Source organism: Diabrotica undecimpunctata, chromosome 10 (genome assembly GCF_040954645.1).
Source record: "Diabrotica undecimpunctata isolate CICGRU chromosome 10, icDiaUnde3, whole genome shotgun sequence".
NCBI classification, from domain to species: Eukaryota; Metazoa; Arthropoda; class Insecta; order Coleoptera; family Chrysomelidae; genus Diabrotica; species Diabrotica undecimpunctata.
Window position 1 is genome coordinate 33,445,776 of NC_092812.1, and position 19,304 is coordinate 33,465,079.

Sequence of the window (19,304 nt, forward strand, 5' to 3'; positions counted from 1 at the left end):
TGGCAAAGGTGAGGATTGATCAAGACCAATATACTGATGAATTTGAAATCCGGAAAGGTGTCCGCCAAGGCTGCATACTCTCTCCGATGCTTTTTAATTTATATGTTGAAAATATATTTGCGGAAGCATTAGAGACACGGGACACGGAATTAGGCATTAAGGTGAACGGCATACCAATTAGCAACCTACGCTATGCAGACGACACAGTGATTATAACTGATAAATTGGAAGATCAGCAGTTATTACTTGATAGGGTGAATAGCATAGGTAAAAAATATGGCCTCAAAATCAACATTTTGAAAACGAAATATATGGTCATTAGCAGAAACCCTCCAGAAAACCCGATAATATGCATAGGTGACGATCGCATAAAACACGTGAAAACTTTTAAATACCTTGGCACCACAATCAATGACCAATCGGATCCACAACAAGAGATAAAAACCCGAATACAAATGGCAAGACAAGCTTTTGTGAAATTCAGACCGCTTCTATGTAATCAAAACCTACATTTCGAAATACGCTACAGAATGGTCAAGTGCTACATATGGTCCATCTTGCTTTATGGCATGGAAACGTGGACTTTGAAAAAAACATCTATCAACAAACTTGAAGCATTTGAAATGTGGTCATTAAGAAGAATGATGCGCATACCTTGGGTGGATAGAGTTCGAAACGATGACGTCCTTAAGAGAGCCGGCGTGGAAAGAGAACTCTTTAAATTAATTAAAAAACGCAAGATTGGTTACCTTGGGCACATATTGAGAGGAGCAAAATATGAAATACCTCAGTTAATCCTACAAGGGAAGATCGAAGGTAGGAGAGGAGCCGGCCGCAAACAATTATCCTGGTTAAGAAATATTAAAGAATGGACAGGAATACACAATACAGGCGAGCTGTGTCACGCCGCCAAGAACAGAATTCTAGTAATGAGATAGTCGCCTACGCACTTTGGTGAATGGCATGTTAAGAAGAAGATTTATTTTCCCCTTTTAGACAATATCTTAACTGATTTAGAAGATTGACTTTAACCGAAAGTTATGAATCTATTTAATCTTCGAGTTGTTTTACCTAAAACTGATAACACACCAGAAAATAAAGTTGGATTAAAAAAATGTTGACACCTTCCAGGATATTATTAGACCATCTTCTGAATATTTCACAGTAGAACAAGAGTTTTCACTGTGGATTTAAAAGTGGAAAAGAGTGGTGCAAAATAATGGAAAACTTCCTGATTATATTTTAAGATTATATTATTTTAGAAGAAATATTAATTACAAAGACTTGGCTTAGAAATAGAATTTCGGAGGAAAGGTTAACTGGTTTAGCACTCATCAATGTGCATCTTGAAATTTCTTTAGATGTTGATGCAATCGTAGAGCGACTTGCTAAATTGGATAGGCGCAAAGGATACATTTTATAAAATTATAATATTTACTTATCTTATTTTTATAATATTTTTAATCACTGAACTTTTATTTACCACTCGTTGCCGGCTGTTGCTGACAATTCGTGAGAAAAATTTCAATACCGAGTAAAAGAATATTTCACTCACTTGTAGCATAATACGTTTAATTATAGAAATAACTATTTTTAATAATATTAACATAATATTATATTATGTTTTTTGTTGAATAAATTAATTCAAATACAATGCTGTTTACACTTCTTCTTAAGGTTCCTTCTTCATTACGGAAGGGTGGCTATAACTACAGCAAATTGCTCTCTATCTTGAGCTGTTCTTAGTATCGAATGTGTGTCCATGCCTGTCTAGTATCTTATATTCTTCAGCCAGGAGCATTTTCTTTTTCCTGGACCTCTTTTTCCTTCTACTTTCTCTTCCATTATGAGTCGTAGAAAGTTATATTTTTCTCCTCTGTAAATATGTCCTAGATAACTTATTTTTCTGTTGTTTACAATATTTAGGAGTTCCCTCTGTCCTCATTCTTCTCAGGGCCTCGTTGTTGGTCACGTGCTCTGTCCACTAAATCTTCAACATCCTTCGAAAAACACACATTTCAAAGACTTGTATACGCCTCATATTTGTAATTCCAAAAGTCCATGTTTCCACTCCGTATAGCAATAAGGAATAAATTAATTTTTTTACAAATTAATATCGTATATCCAACGATAAGAAAGAGTTTATTAGGAATGTTTATTATATACATTCATTAATATTTACACTTACATTGAGTTATTGCATTTAAATTACTTAACTTTGGTTTATACTTATTTATCCTTATTTATCCTTGGTTTGTTCTTGATTTTGTAACCATAGGATAGGTGGGTTTAAATTAAATGTCTTTAAAATACCTAGTTTAAATTGACAGGCCTTGATTTTTCAGTATTTATATTTTAATAACTTTTCTTTGGTTTAATAGTCTTGTACACTTGATTTTACTGTCATAGAGTATATGGGTTAAATTTTTTTTTTGGTTGAAGTTTAAGACCCCCTAATGTTATACGGTTCTTTGCACCCGTAGGATATTTGGGTTTTAGTAACTTCTCATTGGTTTAATATATCGCTTAAAATAATTATTGAGAAAATGCTTCCCTTACATGAGGCACAAATCATATCAATCGTAAAGGTGTAAAAATCTAAATCCTATATCAAAATCACCCTCAAGGCCCATGATTCATCCCGACAAAAATTTCTGGATTCGCCACTGCTTAGACAAGGAAAGAGAGAGTTTTTCCTCTTTCCCTGTCTGAAGAACTTCTATGACAATTGACAAATAATGTCAAATAATAATAATGGCATTTTAATATTCTAATTAATGATTAATAAAAAAATATGAAATACTCTTTTTGTTGTATTAGTTTACATTTGAGAAATACGAATAACATTTTAATTTAATGTTCTTGATACTCGTATTTTTAACGATAATGTAGTTTGCTTGTTTCTTATAAAAATTTCATTTAGTATTCAAATCGTATTTTCAAGGCCACATTATGCAATGTCATGTTATTGTAAATTTGGCAACTTTGTAGGCAGAAGCTGAATTATGTTTTTTATGCAATCCCAAAGTGATAATTTGGTATCCAGTCTGCGGTATTTTATATCTTTTTATGAAAAGTTCTTCTAGTAATATGATCAGATGAGACTTAAAGAAGAAGAAAAAGTAAACAGTTTTAAATTAGTTTTTAAAATAAATAGTAAAATGTCAATATAAATAATAAACTTAAAAAGACATCTGGCAACTGGTGGTTTAAGAGTTCTGACTATTAACTGCAATTAATATCAAAAGAAACAAATATTAATTCATTCGTGTTTTATATAAATTATAAAATTCATAAAAGAATTATAATAAAAATCTACTAAAAGCTCTCTCTCTTTGTATTTGAAGCATAGAACATATATATTATAACATGGCAACACTGCCAATGCAAAGTTAATTGACAGCTAGTTTGAGGCTATCTTCACCTGGACCAAATGTGAAATATGCCCCAAGGATTAATAAAAGACAAAATACTTGAAAGACTACTTAAAAGAATAAAAAGACAAAAACATTTATTGATTTTTTTATACATTTTCTTTGAAAAACGAACATAGTGATACAAAACATTGAATGAACTTTACATATTAGTTATACTTACAAAACATTTAACACTAATAGCACAAGTGAAATAAAAGTTCAGCCTGAATTAACATAGAAATCACTTTAACATATAACTTTAGGCTGTTGAATTATTCATTATCTTCATTTACATCCGGGATTCCTTGCACAATGTTCAGATATAGTTCAATTATATCAGCTGGTACTTCTTCCATAATCGGGTTTGGTTCATTTACCTCAGGGGGCTCTTGCAAAATGTTCGGGTTTGGTTCATTTACCTCAGGGGGTCCTTCTTGCACAATGTTCGGGTTTGGTTCATTTACCTCAGGGGGCGCTTGCACAATGTTCGGGTTTGGTTCATTTACCTCAGGTGGTGCTTGCTCATTGTTCGGGTTTGGTTCATCTACATCAGGAGGGCCTCCCGCAACGATCAGGTTTCTTCCATGAGGCAGTTGATTATGTTGTCTGCGAAGAGGTATCACTCTTTGTAATGGATTATCGGGATTATCTCCGATAACATTAGGATTTTCCCCTGGTACCGCGAACTGGTTCGTAGCTGTTCTGGCACTCCTTCTTAAATGTACGCGCTGCACTTCCTTCCGGGGATTTAGGTCTTCTCGTGGCCTTTGGGGCTCCGGGGTCGAAAGAGTTCTTAATCTTCTTCTTAAGGGTATGCGGGACCCCGGGTACCACTCTTCTAGATCAAGGCTTCCACTTGCTCTGAGTAAATCAAGATTGCGTCGATCAGGATAAGGTTTAGATGGTTCTCCAATCTTTCTCGGTGGTTTTTTGTTTGGATCAGTCATTTTACTACAACTTGGTATTCTCCTTTGATATTTATTAACTGATTAGCTATTGAATAACTGTAAATTTACTTTTATTCACGTGGTAACAGTACAACGCCTTTATAACAAAGGAATTTTCAGCTTCTAGCTAACCTAACAATGGGAACTTTTCGCGCTACGGTGGGCGTGGGTCACGTGGATGAGTGGGGTGATGTGTGATGTTCAACTTGTCAAATGTCAAATATTTTTATTATGCAATTCATGAAATACGAAAAAAACATAGTTGAAACGAATATACGTTAAATACTTAATTTTATTTAAGTCTATTTTCTAAATTATGATTATTGAATTCACAGAAAATATATTATTTTTTAAATTATAAAAAAATATATATTATTTTTGATACGCCATCTACCCGAACTTCGCGTATTACACAGTGGCGGATCAAAGGGGAATTTACAGGGGTCATCCCCTCCCAAACAAAATTAAATATCAATCAAATAATCCTAAAAAAATAGTTTAAAACCCATCAACCCTATAAGCAGGAAGTCAAGAGTTGAAATAATTCAAACTCATTTATTCTAGGAATTATTGTAGAATTATGCGGAAGCCTTTTTAGATTGCTCTTTAAAAAAATCAACAATTCTGAATACAATAATACCTCGACTAACGCTACCCCGATATCTGCGAATTCAGAGCTACGCAATTTTCAAATTTTGTCAATTCGTCAATTGAGTGCCAGAGAATCGTTCGATTATTATCGATGAGATAGAATTACCGCCCTCACATTATTTCTCATTTAATGTACATGACATGAGTTTTTGCATGAATATCAAAGTGAATATTGTTGTTGCATTAGCTCTGTCTGGTACGTTAGTGAATACAAATAAAGGAACAGGGGCTGTTGTCCAAGGTATTTGTGAAACTCGTTGGGTTGAAAGGTATGCAGATCATCTTCAGTTTCAGGGCGAATCAATCATCAAAATATACATTGCTCTTGAAATGATTTCTACGTGGAAGAATTTCTCATTTCAGTAGTTTGTCTTAGTGATGTTTTAGGTTAAAATGTATCTCTTAGTCGTGTTCTTCAGTCAACAAAATTAGATTTGAATCTATAGATAGAGGCCACAGAGGACACTAAATGCATTCTTTAAAATAAATGATCAAATCCTGAATCTGTTTTTAGCAAACTTTACTATGAAGTAAAGGAAATAGCGGAACAACTATACATTGAATTGAAGATGCCTCGTATAGTTTCTCATCAAACCTGTTGACAAAACCAACCTGCTAATTCTTGCGAAGAATATTTCCGAAGATCTATTTATTTTCCCCTTTTAGACAATATCTTAACTGATTTAGAAGATTGACTTTAACCGAAAGTTATGAATCTATTTAATCTTCGAGTTATTTAACCTAAAACTGATAACACACCAGAAAATAAAGTTGGATTAAAAAACATGTTGACACCTTCCAGGATATTATTAGACCATCTTCTGCATATTCCACAGTAGAACAAGAGTTTTCACTGTGGATTTAAAAGTGGAAAAGAGGGGTGCAAAATAATGGAAAACTTCCTGATTATATTTTAGAAGTATTAGTTAACTGCGGTATTTATATGTATCCAAATATCAGAATATTTCTGCAAATATTAATTACAAAGACTTGGCTTAGAAATAGAATTTCGGAGGAAAGGTTAATGGGTTTAGCACTCATCAATGTGCATCTTGAAATTTCTCTAGATGTTAATGCAATCGTAGAGCGATTTGCTAAATTGGATAGGCGCAAAGGATACATTTTATAAAATTATAATATTTACTTATCTTATTTTTATAATAATTTTAATCACTGAACTTTTATTTACCACTCGTTGCCGGCTGTTGCTGACAATTCGTGAGAAAAATTTCAATACCGAGTAAAAGAACACTCACTTGTAGCATAATATGCTTAATTATAGAAATAACTATTTTTAATAATATTAACATAATATTATATTATGTTTTTTGTTGAATAAATTAATTTAAATAAAATGCTGTTTACACTTTTTCTTAAGGTTCCTTCTTCAATACGGAAGGGTGGCTATAACTACAGCAAATTACTCTATATCTTGAGCTGTTCTTAGTATCGAATGTGTGTCCATGCCTGTCTAGTCTCTAACATTCTTCAGCCAGGAGCATTTTCTTTTTCCTGGACCTCTTTTTCCTTCTATATTCTCTTCCATTATGAGTCGTAGAAAGTTATATTTTTCTCCTCTGTAAATATGTCCTAGATAACTCATTTTTCTGTTGTTTACAATATTTAGGAGTTCTCTCTGTCCTCATTCTTCTCAGTGCCTCGTTGTTGGTCACGTGCTCTGTCCACGAAATCTTCAACATCCTTCGAAAAACACACATTTTAAAGACTTCTATACGCCTCATATTTGTAATTCCGAGAGTCCATGTTTCCACTCCGTATAGCAATAAGGAATAAATTAATTTTTTTACAAATTAATATCGTATATCCAACAATAAGAAAGAGTTTATTAGGAATGTTTATTATATACATTCATTAATATTTACACTTACATTGAGTTATTGCATTTGAATTACTTAACTTTGGTTTATACTTATTTATCCTTATTTATCCTTGGTTTGTTCTTGATTTTGTAACCATAGGATAGGTGGGTTTAAATTAAATGTCTTTAAAATACCTAGTTTAAATTGACAGGCCTTGATTTTTCAGTATTTATATTTTAATAACTTTTCTTTGGTTTAATAGTCTTGTACACTTGATTTTACTGTCATAGAGTATATGGGTTAAATTTTTTTTTTGGTTGAAGTTTAAGACCCCTTAATGTTATACAGTTCTTTGCACCCGTAGGATATTTGGGTTTTAGTAACTTCTCATTGGTTTAATATATCGCTTAAAATAATTATTGAGAAAATGCTTCCCTTACATGAGGCACAAATCATATCAATCGTAAAGGTGTAAAAATCTAAATCCTATATCAAAATCACCCTCAAGGACCATGATTCATCCCGATAAAAATTTCTGGATTCGCCACTGCTTAGACAAGGAAAGAGAGAGTTTTTCCTCTTTCCCTGTCTGAAGATCTTGTATGACAATTGACAAATAATGTCAAATAATAATAATGGCATTTTAATATTCTAATTAATGATTAATAAAAAAATATGAAATACTCCTTTTGTTGTATTAGTTTACATTTGAGAAATACGAATAACATTTTAATTTAATGTTCTTGATGCTCGTATTTTTAACGATAATGTAGTTTGCTTGTTTCTTATAAAAATTTCATTTAGTATTAAAATCGTATTTTCAAGGCCACATTATGCAATGTCATGTTATTGTAAATTTGGCAACTTTGTAGGCAGAAGCTGAATTATGTTTTTTATGCAATCCCAAAGTGATAATTTGGTATCCAGTCTGCGGTATTTTATATCTTTTTATGAAAAGTTCTTCTAGTAATATGATCAGATGAGACTTAAAGAAGAAGAAAAAGTAAACAGTTTTAAATTAGTTTTTAAAATAAATAGTAAAATGTCAATATAAATAATAAACTTAAAAAGACATCTGGCAACTGGTGGTTTAAGAGTTCTGACTATTAACTGCAATTAATATCAAAAGAAACAAATATTAATTCATTCGTGTTTTATATAAATTATAAAATTGCAGAATTCATAAAAGAATTATAATAAAAATGTACTAAAAGCTCTCTCTCTCTCTTTGTATTTGAAGCATATAACATATATATTATAACATGGCAACACTGCCAATGCAAAGTTATTGACAGCTAGTTTGAGGCTATCTTCACCTGGACCTAATGTGAAATATGCCCCAAGAATTAATAAAAGACAAAATACTTTAGAACATTTATTGATTTTTTTATACAATTATTTTCTTTGAAAAACGAACATAGTGATACAAAACATTGAATGAACTTTACATATTAGTTATACTTACAAAACAGTTTACACTAATAGCACAAGTGAAATAATAGTTCAGCCTGAATTAACATAGAAAGCACTTTAACATATAACTTTAGGCTGTTGAATTATTCATTGTCTTCATTTACATCCGGGATTCCTTGCAAAATGTTCAGATATAGTTCAACTATATCAGCTGGTACTTCTTCCATAATCGGGTTTGGTTCATTTACCTCAGGGGGCTCTTGCAAAATGTTCGGGTTTGGTTCATTTACATCAGGGGGTCCTTCTTGCACAATGTTCGGGTTTGGTTCATTTACCTCAGGGGGTGCTTGCACAATGTCCGGGTTTGGTTCATTTACCTCAGGTGGTGCTTGCTCATTGTTCGGGTTTGGTTCATCTACATCAGGAGGGCCTCCTGCAACGATCAGGTTTCTTCCATGAGGCAGTTGATTATGTTGTCTGCGAAGAGGTATCACTCTTTGTAATGGATTATCGGGATTATCTCCGATAACATTAGGATTTTCCCCTGGTACCGCGAACTGGTTCGTAGCTGTTCTGGCACTCCTTCTTAAATGTACGCGCTGCACTTCCTTCCGGGGATTTAGGTCTTCTCGTGGCCTTTGGGGATCCGGGGTCGAACGAGTTCTTAATCTTCTTCTTAAGGGTATGCGGGACCCCGGGTACCACTCTTCTAGGTCAAGACTTCCACTTGCTCTGAGTAAATCAAGATTGCGTCGATCAGGATAAGGTTTAGATGGTTCTCCAATCTTTCTCGGTGGTTTTTTGTTTGGATCAGTCATTTTACTACAACTTGGTATTCTCCTTTGATATTTATTAACTGATTAGCTACTGAATAACTGTAAATTTACTTTTATTCACGTGGTAACAGTACAAAGCCTTTATAACAAAGGAATTTTCAGCTTCTAGCTAACCTAACAATGAGAACTTTTCGCGCTAAGGGGGGCGTGGGTCACGTGGATGAGTGGGGTGATGTTCAACTTGTCAAATGTCAAATATTTTTATTATGCAATTCATGAAATACGAAAAAAACATAGTTGAAACGAATAAACGTTAAATACTTAATTTTATTTAAGTCTATTTTCTAAATTATGATTATTGAATTCACAGAAAATATATTATTTTTTAAATTATAAAAAAATATATATTATTTTTGTTACGCCATCTACCCGAACTTCGCGTATTACACAGTGGCGGATCAAAGGGGGATATACGGGGGTCATCCCCTCCCAAACAAAATTAAATATCAATCAAATAATCCTAAAAAAATAGTTTAACACCCATCAACCCTATAAGCAGGAAGTCAAGAGTTGAAATAATTCAAACTCATTTATTCTAAGAATTATTGTAGAATTATGCGGAAGCCTTTTTAGATTGCTCTTTAAAAAAATCAACAATTCTGAATACAATAATACCTCGACTAACGCTACCCCGATATCTGCGAATTCAGAGCTACGCGATTTTCAAATTTTGTCAATTCGTCAATTGAGTGCCAGAGAATCGTTCGATTATTATCGATGAGATAGAATTACCGCCCTCACATTATTTCTCATTTAATGTACATGACATGAGTTTTTGCATGAAATCAGCACATTTTTGTTTTAAATTTGGTATTTCTTATCTTCAGTTTTGTCTACGAATTGGTTGTTTGAAATTTGAATATGTATAATAATTGTTGAGACTGTGTGCTAAATTTTATATTTATCTATAATAAATATCAAAGTGAATATTGTTGTTGCATTAGCTCTGTCTGGTACGTTAGTGAATACAAATTAAGGAACAGGGACTGTTGTCCAAGGTATTTGTGAAACTCGTTGGGTTGAAAGGTATGAAGATCATCTTCAGTTTTAGGGCGAATCAATCATCAAAATATACATTGCTCTTGAAATGATTTCTACGTGGAAGAATTTCTCATTTCAGTAGTTTGTCTTAGTGATGTTTTAGGTTAAAATATATCTCTTAGTCGTCTTCTTCAGTCAACAAAATTAGATTTGAATCTATAGATAGAGGCCACAGAGGACACTAAACGCATTCTTTAAAATAAATGATCAAATGCTGAATCTGTTTTTAGCAAACTTTACTATGAAGTAAAGGAACTAGCTGAACAACTAGACATTGAATTGAAAATGCCTCGTATAGTTTCTCATCAAACCTGTTGTCAAAACCAACCTGCCAACTCTTGCGAAGAATATTTCCGAAGATCTATTTATTTACCCCTTTTAGACAATATCTTAACTGATTTAGAGGAATGACTTTAACCGAAAGTTATGAATCTATTTAATCTTCGAGTTATTTTACCTAAAACTGATAACACACCAGAAAATAAAGTTGAATTAAAAAAAATTGTTGACACCTTCCAGGATATTATTAGACCATCTTCTGCATATTCCACAGTAGAGCAAGAGTTTTCACTGTGGATTTGAAAGTGGAAAAGAGTGGTGCAAAATAATGGAAAACTTCCTGATTCTATCTTAGAAATATTAGAAAATTGTGATATTTATATGTATCCAAATATCAGAATATTTCTGCCAATATTAATTACAAAGACTTGGCCTAGAAATAGAATTTCGGAGGAAAGGTTAACTGACTTAGCACTCATCAATGTGCATCTTGAAATTTACTCTAGATGTTGATGCAATTATAAAATTATATAATATTTACTTATTTTATATTTATCTTATATTCAATACCGAGTAAAAGAATATTTCACTCACTTGTAGCATAATATGCTTTATTATAGAAATAACTATTTTTAATAATATTAACATAATATATTATGTTTTTTGTTGAATAAAATAATTTAAATGAAATGCTGTTTACACTTCTTCTTAAGGTTCCTTCTTCATTACGGAAGGGTGGCTATAACTACAGGAAATTGCTCTCTATCTTGAGCTGTTCTTAGTATCGAATGTGTGTCCATGCCTGTCTAGTCTCTTACATTCTTCAGCCAGGAGCATTTTCTTTTTCCTGGACCTCTTTTTCCTTCTACTTTCTCTTCCATTATGAGTCGTAGAAAGTTATATTTTTCTCCTTTGTAAATATGTCCTAGATAACTCATTTTTCCGTTGTTTACAATATTTAGGAGTTATCTCTGTCTTCATTCTTCTCAGTGCCTCGTTGTTGGTCACGTGCTCTGTCCACGAACAACACTAGCCGGTCACGGGAGGAATGAATCCTACTGCAACGCCCCTAACGAACATTTCCGAATTAGCGTTCTTAACTTCTTAATTTGTTCATGTCACATGTCATCCTTTACTTTGACGGGAGGGTTGAAAAATTCTGGAAAAAACTGATGGATATAAAATAAGTTAGATAAAAAATGAAATAAAAATATTCACTTTCAGTTTTATTGTGTAGTAGTGTAGTTAGTTATTAATGTTGAATTTTCGATTTATGTAAAGTAATGTACCTATCAGTTGAATTTTAAAATATTAGTTACGAAATTTAAATGATTATGCTCAAATATGATAGCAAATTAAAGTAGCAGGAACATATCAGAAAGAAAAATCAAGAGCTTAAACTGAAATACAAGAAGTTATATTGGTTATTAGATAGAAGCTCACAACTTACAATTAAAAACAAGGTAATAGTTTACAAACAAATGCTCCAACCAGTATGGTCCTATGGTTTACAGTTATGGATTTGTACTAGTGAGAGTAACTATGCTTTCCTTCAAAGAGTCCAAAACCGAATACTAAGAAACATAGTAAACGCCCCATTGTATATCCGCAACAAAGATCTACAACGGGAACTTTGTATAATAACAATTAAAGAAGAAATAAAGAAGATTGTCAAAGGTCACGAAAACTGACTCCACAACCATACAAACAGGGAAGTGTTAGAACTTTTAGATAATCAAGACCTAGTCCGCAGGCTCAAACCCACCAAACCTTTTGAACTTGTGTGATAGTGATCAATCTATAAATGTCACTGTCAGTTTAAATTCGGGCAGTTAACCTAGCCACAACAGTGAAGTGTGCAACAATAATTATTAGATTCTAAGGTGAACCCTTGGGAATACCTAGGAAACTACAGTAGTAGATTAAGTTAAACATAAAATGCTGGTTAGTCTTAGGATTAGGTGCATTGTTAATGTAATAAATAACAAAAAAAACTAAATTTTATTAATTACTACCTACAAATAATAGCAAAACACAATAAAGCAGAACAACATGATGGATAGATATAAAATATTTAATTAAAAATTAAATCTAACATAGGTATAAAAATGTGAAATTTTTTTATTCATAAAAAATCCCTATTTCTTTTGTATACGAGTGATCGTTTTCACTGATTTTATTTTCACAATCTTGTAGTAGTAACCTGATGTCAGAGGTACTTGGTTTTTGAAGTAAATTTTCAGATTTTGGAGTTTGTTTTTTCTTAGTACTAACAAACCTCACTTGTTTTTCATATTTCTTATTGCCAGGCTAATTGTAAACATCTTTTAATGTCTTACCTTCTTTTTCAATCAAACTTAGTATAGTGTCCATCATTTTTCCAACTTTCAATAATTTAACATCAGAAGTTAGTTTTTTTGAAGAAATTAATTCATATATTATATCCAGCTTAACTTTAAGATCTTGGTTTTCATAATCTCCTTTGTTAATCATACTTTCGTTTACCACAGTATGGATAATATCATCAGTTTATGTCTCAGTTTTTTGAATGGGTATTGATGGCTGGAAATTATTTCTAATAACTAATAAGTCTTACATTCGTTGCAAAAAATATGACAACTTTTATTTATTTTTAAACACTCATTTACCTTTTGAACATGATACTCTGTATTGTAACAATAAAACACTGAAAACTTTGTTTTCAAAACTTCAACAAAATTTATTTTAAATTCTTATCACCACAGCTGTTTCGGCTGATTGCCTTTCTCAAGTGATCTGTTTTTGGCATGGGTTTACACTTTATAGTCTCTAATGAAATAGGTTGAGGAGGGGAGAACTGTTTGTCTCAAGCTGGTCATTCAGAATTATATTTATGTTTTTTAATTTGTTGATTTCCATAGATTCTAACAAAGATAGCTTAAGGCCTTTATTTTGAATGTGTAGAATTTTAAATTCGTCATTAAAAGAATGATTATGATCTAGAAGGTGAAGTGCGTATGTAGAATCTGTTTTTCTATTATTGAAAGCCCTTTTATGTTCTGCTATTCGTTTATTAAAATTTCTACCTGTTTGACCAATGTAAGTTTTTGGGCAGTCGCCACATTTAAGTTTGTACACACCACTGTGTAAGTGTTTTTTATGTTGGCTCTTATTGTTTTTAATATATTTGCCTAGGTTGTTATTTGTTCTGAAAGCTGGTGTTATTCCTTTCTTTTTTATGTGTTTGGCTATTTTTGTTGATATTTTGCCCGTATATGTAATCGAGCAGAAGGTACTGGGTTTTTTCTCTGGTGGTGGAAATACTAAGTTCAGGGCTTTCTTGTGTAGTTTTTGATTTAACATTTTATTAATTGTTTGTTCGTTGTATCCATTGTTTACTGCTATTTGCTTAATGATATTTAATTCTGTCTCAAAATTGTATTTTGACATAGGAATTGCTGTTAATCTATGTAACATACTATGATAGGCTGCCAGTTTATGTTGTGTGGGATGGGATGATGAATTGTGAATAGTCGTGACAGTATGGGTAGGTTTATGAAATATGGAGAAGTCATGTTTGTTTTTAAGTCTGGTAATTTTTAAATCTAAAAAATTTATGGATTGATTTTGTTCTGTTTCTATTGTAAATTCAATATGACTATGAAGAGAATTAATATACGATAAAAATTGGTCGAGTTGCCTGTTAGTTCCTGTGAAACATACCAGTACGCCGTCTACGTATCTCCACCAATATAAAAACTGTTTGAATATGGGGTGTTTTGAAATCTTTGTCTCTAGATGATCCATAAAAATATCTGATAGCAATGGGCTTAGAGGATTGCCCATTATAAGTCCTGCACTGTTATTTGTATATAATTCATTATTAAATTCAAAGTAGTCTTGGTTTATGCAAACAATGGATACAACGAACAAACAATTAATAAAATATTAAATCAAAAACTACACAAGAAAGCCCTGAACTTAGTATTTCTACCACCAGAGAAAAAACCCAGTACCTTCTGCTCGATTACATATACAGGCAAAATATCAACAAAAATAGCCAAACACATAAAAAAGAAAGGAATAACACCAGCTTTCAGAACAAATAACAACCTAGGCAAATATATTAAAAACAATAAGAGCCAACATAAAAAACACTTACACAGTGGTGTGTACAAACTTAAATGTGGCGACTGCCCAAAAACTTAAATTGGTCAAACAGGTAGAAATTTTAATAAACGAATAGCAGAACATAAAAGGGCTTTCAATAATAGAAAAACAGATTCTACATACGCACTTCACCTTCTAGATCATAATCATTCTTTTAATGACGAATTTAAAATTCTACACATTCAAAATAAAGGCCTTAAGCTATCTTTGTTAGAATCTATGGAAATCAACAAATTAAAAAACACAGATATAATTCTGAATGACCAGCTTGAGACAAACAGTTCTCCCCTCCTCAACCTATTTCATTAGAGACTATAAAGTGTAAACCCATGCCAAAAACAGATCACTTGAGAAAGGCAATCAGCCGAAACAGCTGTAGTGATAAGAATTTAAAATAAATTTTGTGGAAGTTTTGAAAACAAAGTTTTCAGTGTTTTATTGTTACATAAAATGAATTTCCATCAAGTAACGGTCGAATCCATCAATTATACTCTGTATTATTTTGAACTGATTTTACTTTCCAGTTATTTTCATCTATTTTGCAGATGTCTTTCAATTCAATATCCTTACTTCTTACATGTGATTTCCTTATTAAATTCATTCTATATGAGTTATTACCTTTGACTTTTTTTTCAATTTTTTTTATTACTACATCACTTACCAAGTTTAAGAGAGCATACAAACAAGTGTCTACCCTTTTATTCTTTTTTCCTTGAAAATATACATGTTTCAGTGTTCGATGCAATGGCTTCTAAGTACATATTTGTGTTAATGCCCAGTCCTTTTCTGTAACAATATGCCCATAAATGACAATGACCAGCATAGTAAGTTTGGAAGTATTGACCAAAAGCCTCAGTATCCTCACAAGCAAATAATTCAGATAATACAAAATTTAGCAATTCTTGAAAATCGGCAGGATCAGTTGACTGTAATAACAAACGCAAGTACTTATACACTTTTGCTTTCATCACTTGATCACCTTTAATTTTATTCAAGTTCTTACGCCAATTTCTATCGATGTGCCAAGCACAAAGGAGGTGATTATCTGGTTTACTCATAATATTAGTCCACGCATTAAAAAATTCTGGAGCATCATCAGACATAAACACTTTACATTTGATGTCACCAGTTTGTTCTTTAATAGAATTTAAAAAATGTGTTTGTTAAATTTAAAAACATTGGTATCTGCCCTGTTTGAAAGCAAGAAAGCAGTAGGCACCCATTCTCCAAATTCATCCACAACCATAAGTGTTAATAAGAAATCATAACTTGTAGTTCCATGCGTTGAGTCCGCACATATTTTGTCTGAGCCAAACAGTTTCAATTGTTTTTCTTGAAATTTCGTCATGAATATTAATGCAAAATCATTTATGTTGAATACATTAGGGAGATCATCTGAGCCTTGCTCTGTGTAAAATATAATTAAAAATTCATCTTTTAGAGACCTTAATCGTTCAACCCATAAACGAATGCCTATGACATCATTCTGATGTAGCTGAACATATTCTTTTAAAGAAAAATCCCTGGTTATATTTCTCAAGTCTTGGCGATCGAAAAGACTGAGTCGTCCAAGGGATTCTTCAGAGTAAATCCCATTACGAATATCATCTAGGATTTTTTGGAATGACACACCTTCAGAGATTTTTCCTTAAAATAAAAAAATGCAAAGTTAATACAACATTACATTAGAAAAAAATGAAACATACCTGCTATTTGTTTTCTTTCAGTTTTAGTCAAATGTATATGGGTTAAATTACAATTATGGCCAAAATGAGGCGTATACAAAGTGGCCTTTAACTGATTTCCATTACATATTAAATCCAAAGTTGAAGGACAAGTAACATCTAACTTAGAAAACCCATTTTTTTTCAAACCCAGACAGAGATTTTAAAAATTTCTGTCTATTGTTTTGAGACGTAGACATATATCTGCTTGCTTTAAATGACCTATGACAAATATAGTATGACTTTTCTATTTTGCTAGTTATTTTTTTACCAGTGGTTTTTACATAAGAGCATTTCATGTTTTTCTCAATAGTCTCTTTCTATGTTCTAAAATCTAAAAAAATATTTCGTTAGTTCATATAATTAGCTATTAATAAATAACACTAACCTGCATAGTTTTCGAATTCCTTTTCTTCCTTAAACAGCTCAAGTTTGTGATCTGTAATTAAGTGATTTCTGTATTCGGAGTATGTGAAGAGAATCCGAAAGCAAGAGGTACACACTAAAGATTTTTTTCGACTTGTTGTAGCCGGTTCTGCTCCATGTAAGAGTTTAATATGTTTATTCAAATTAGAAATTAGAAATTAGAAAAACAAAAGCAGTGACAAGAAAGGTTTCTTGTCACTGCTTTTGTTTCCATTATAAATATAATATATTATAATACAAACACAAAACCTCGAAGTAGCCGAAAATAAAATCCAGGATATAAAATTCACAGTACGAATAATTATAAAACAATAAAAGAGTACATTAGGTATAAAAGTTCTAGGTTATTTTCAAAATTCAAATTCAAAATAAAACGGAACTTGTCAATAATGAGTTTGATATATTTCCGCTTGGTGCGCCACAGTAGGAATCATTCCTCCCGTGACCGGCTTGTATCTTCAACATCCTTCGAAAGACACACATTTCAAAGACTTCTATACGCCTCATATTTGTAATTCCGAGAGTCTATGTTTCCACTCCATATAACAATAAGGAATAAATTAATTTTTTTGAAAATTAATATCAGATATTCAACGATAAGAAAAAGTTTATTAGGAATGTTTATTATATACATTCATTAATATTTACACTTATATTGAGTTATTGCATTTAAATTACTTAACTTTGGTTTATACTTATTTATCCTTGGTTTGTTCTTAATTTTGTAGCCATAGGATAGGTGGCTTTAAATTAAATGTCTTTAAAATACCTAGTTTAAATTGACAGGCCTTGATTTTTTACTATTTATATTTTAATAACTTTTCTTTGGTTTAATAGTCTTAATTACTATTTAAATGGGAATAAGCCACAATTATATATATATATATATATATACATATATAATTATATATATATATATATATATATATATATATATATATATATATATATATATATATATATATATATATATAATCAGCTATAATGGAGTTAATAACATTATGTACTGATAATACATACTTTCAACTAAATAATGAATGCTATAAACAAAGTTTTGGACTAGCAATGGGCTCTAGTTTATCTCCATTATTAGCCGATATATTTATGGAAGATTTTGAAACAAATATTATTTCTAAACAAAATTTAAAACCCTCAGTATGGTGGAGATATGTAGATGATGTATTCTCAATATGGCCTCATGGATCAGAGTTGTTGGACACATTCCTAAATAATATAAACGATAAACAAGACACAATAAAATTTACCATGGAAAAGGAATATAATAACACATTACCTTTTCTGGATGTTTTAATCTCTAAGAACGATACTGAATATGAAACTCAGGTGTATAGAAAACCAACACACACCAACAGATATTTAAATTTCAAAATCAAATCACAATATTAATATTAAAAAGGGAATTATTAAATCCTTACACGATAGAGCCAAAATTACTTGTTCTAACAAAAATTCATTCTTGGAAGAAAAACATTTGTTAACATCTGTTTTATTAAAAAATGATTATCCTTTATCGTTTATAAATAAGGAATTTTCAACAATCGATTGAATAGAACAAAACAACTTAGAACGAGATCCTACAGCATATACAAGGAATAATACGAGGAAAATAACAATACCATACATAAAAGGATTATCGGAAAAGCTTAAAAGGATAGGAAATAAATTCAACATTTCAACAACATTCAAAACAACCAACACGTTGAGATCTATTTTGTCCAAAACCAAACCTAACAATGAACAAGAAAGGACAAAGAATTGCATTTATAAAATACCTTGTGAATGCGATCAGTTATATTTAGGTGAAACATCAAGACCATTAAATGTTAGAATAAGTGAACATCAATCCTATATTAAAAATAGAGAATTTGATAAATCTCAAATATGTAAACACGCATGGGATAATGAACATAGGGTTCAATGGAATGATTCAAATATAGTCCTAAAAGAAATGGATGGTAAAAAGAGAAAAATCAAAGAAGCGGCTCTAATTATGCTAAATGAGACCAATTGTGTCGCGAATTCCTCGGTAGAATGTAGTAGGATCTGGTTACCCATATTGAAAGACGAAGTTATTAAAAGGAAAATACCAGTATTGGTAAGTCAGTAACATATAGAGAATACATCATTTATGTTTTTTAAATAACAAACATATAAAATCGGAATTTGGTGTTTATTGAAGGTAAACTAAATGCACGATCAAATACTTACCATGTCGGGATAGTATTATGAGGTTTTTTCCTGGTTTTCCCTCATAATTTACTATGGAATCACTAACAGGAGAATTTTACTGTCATCATGGCATGTATTTGTCTTTTTAAAGACGAATTACATGTTATGATCTTTTCTGACGGATATTCTCAAGTTAAAGTTGATTTCATGTAATCGAATGAACTATCTTATAAGTAAAGTCGTCCCAGGAACGCAACTCAACAATATTGGCAATATCATTTTAAAGTCGTCTACTTTAAAATGTATAATGTATGTCTGAATTGTCAATATAGATGAGTCAGATAAAATTAAATTATTAGAAGAATTTTTCACTAAGTAACAAAAAACAAAATTTGTTTAATTTACTAATGTT

The 19,304-nt window shown here is 31.5% G+C and overlaps 1 protein-coding gene across 2 annotated transcripts in view; it reads left to right on the plus strand.

Annotated features, from left to right (window-relative positions):
* Positions 1-19,304, plus strand: part of LOC140452141 (lachesin-like) — a 374,675-nt gene that overhangs the window by 231,909 nt on the left and 123,462 nt on the right. The gene's annotated exons all lie outside the window — the stretch shown is intronic.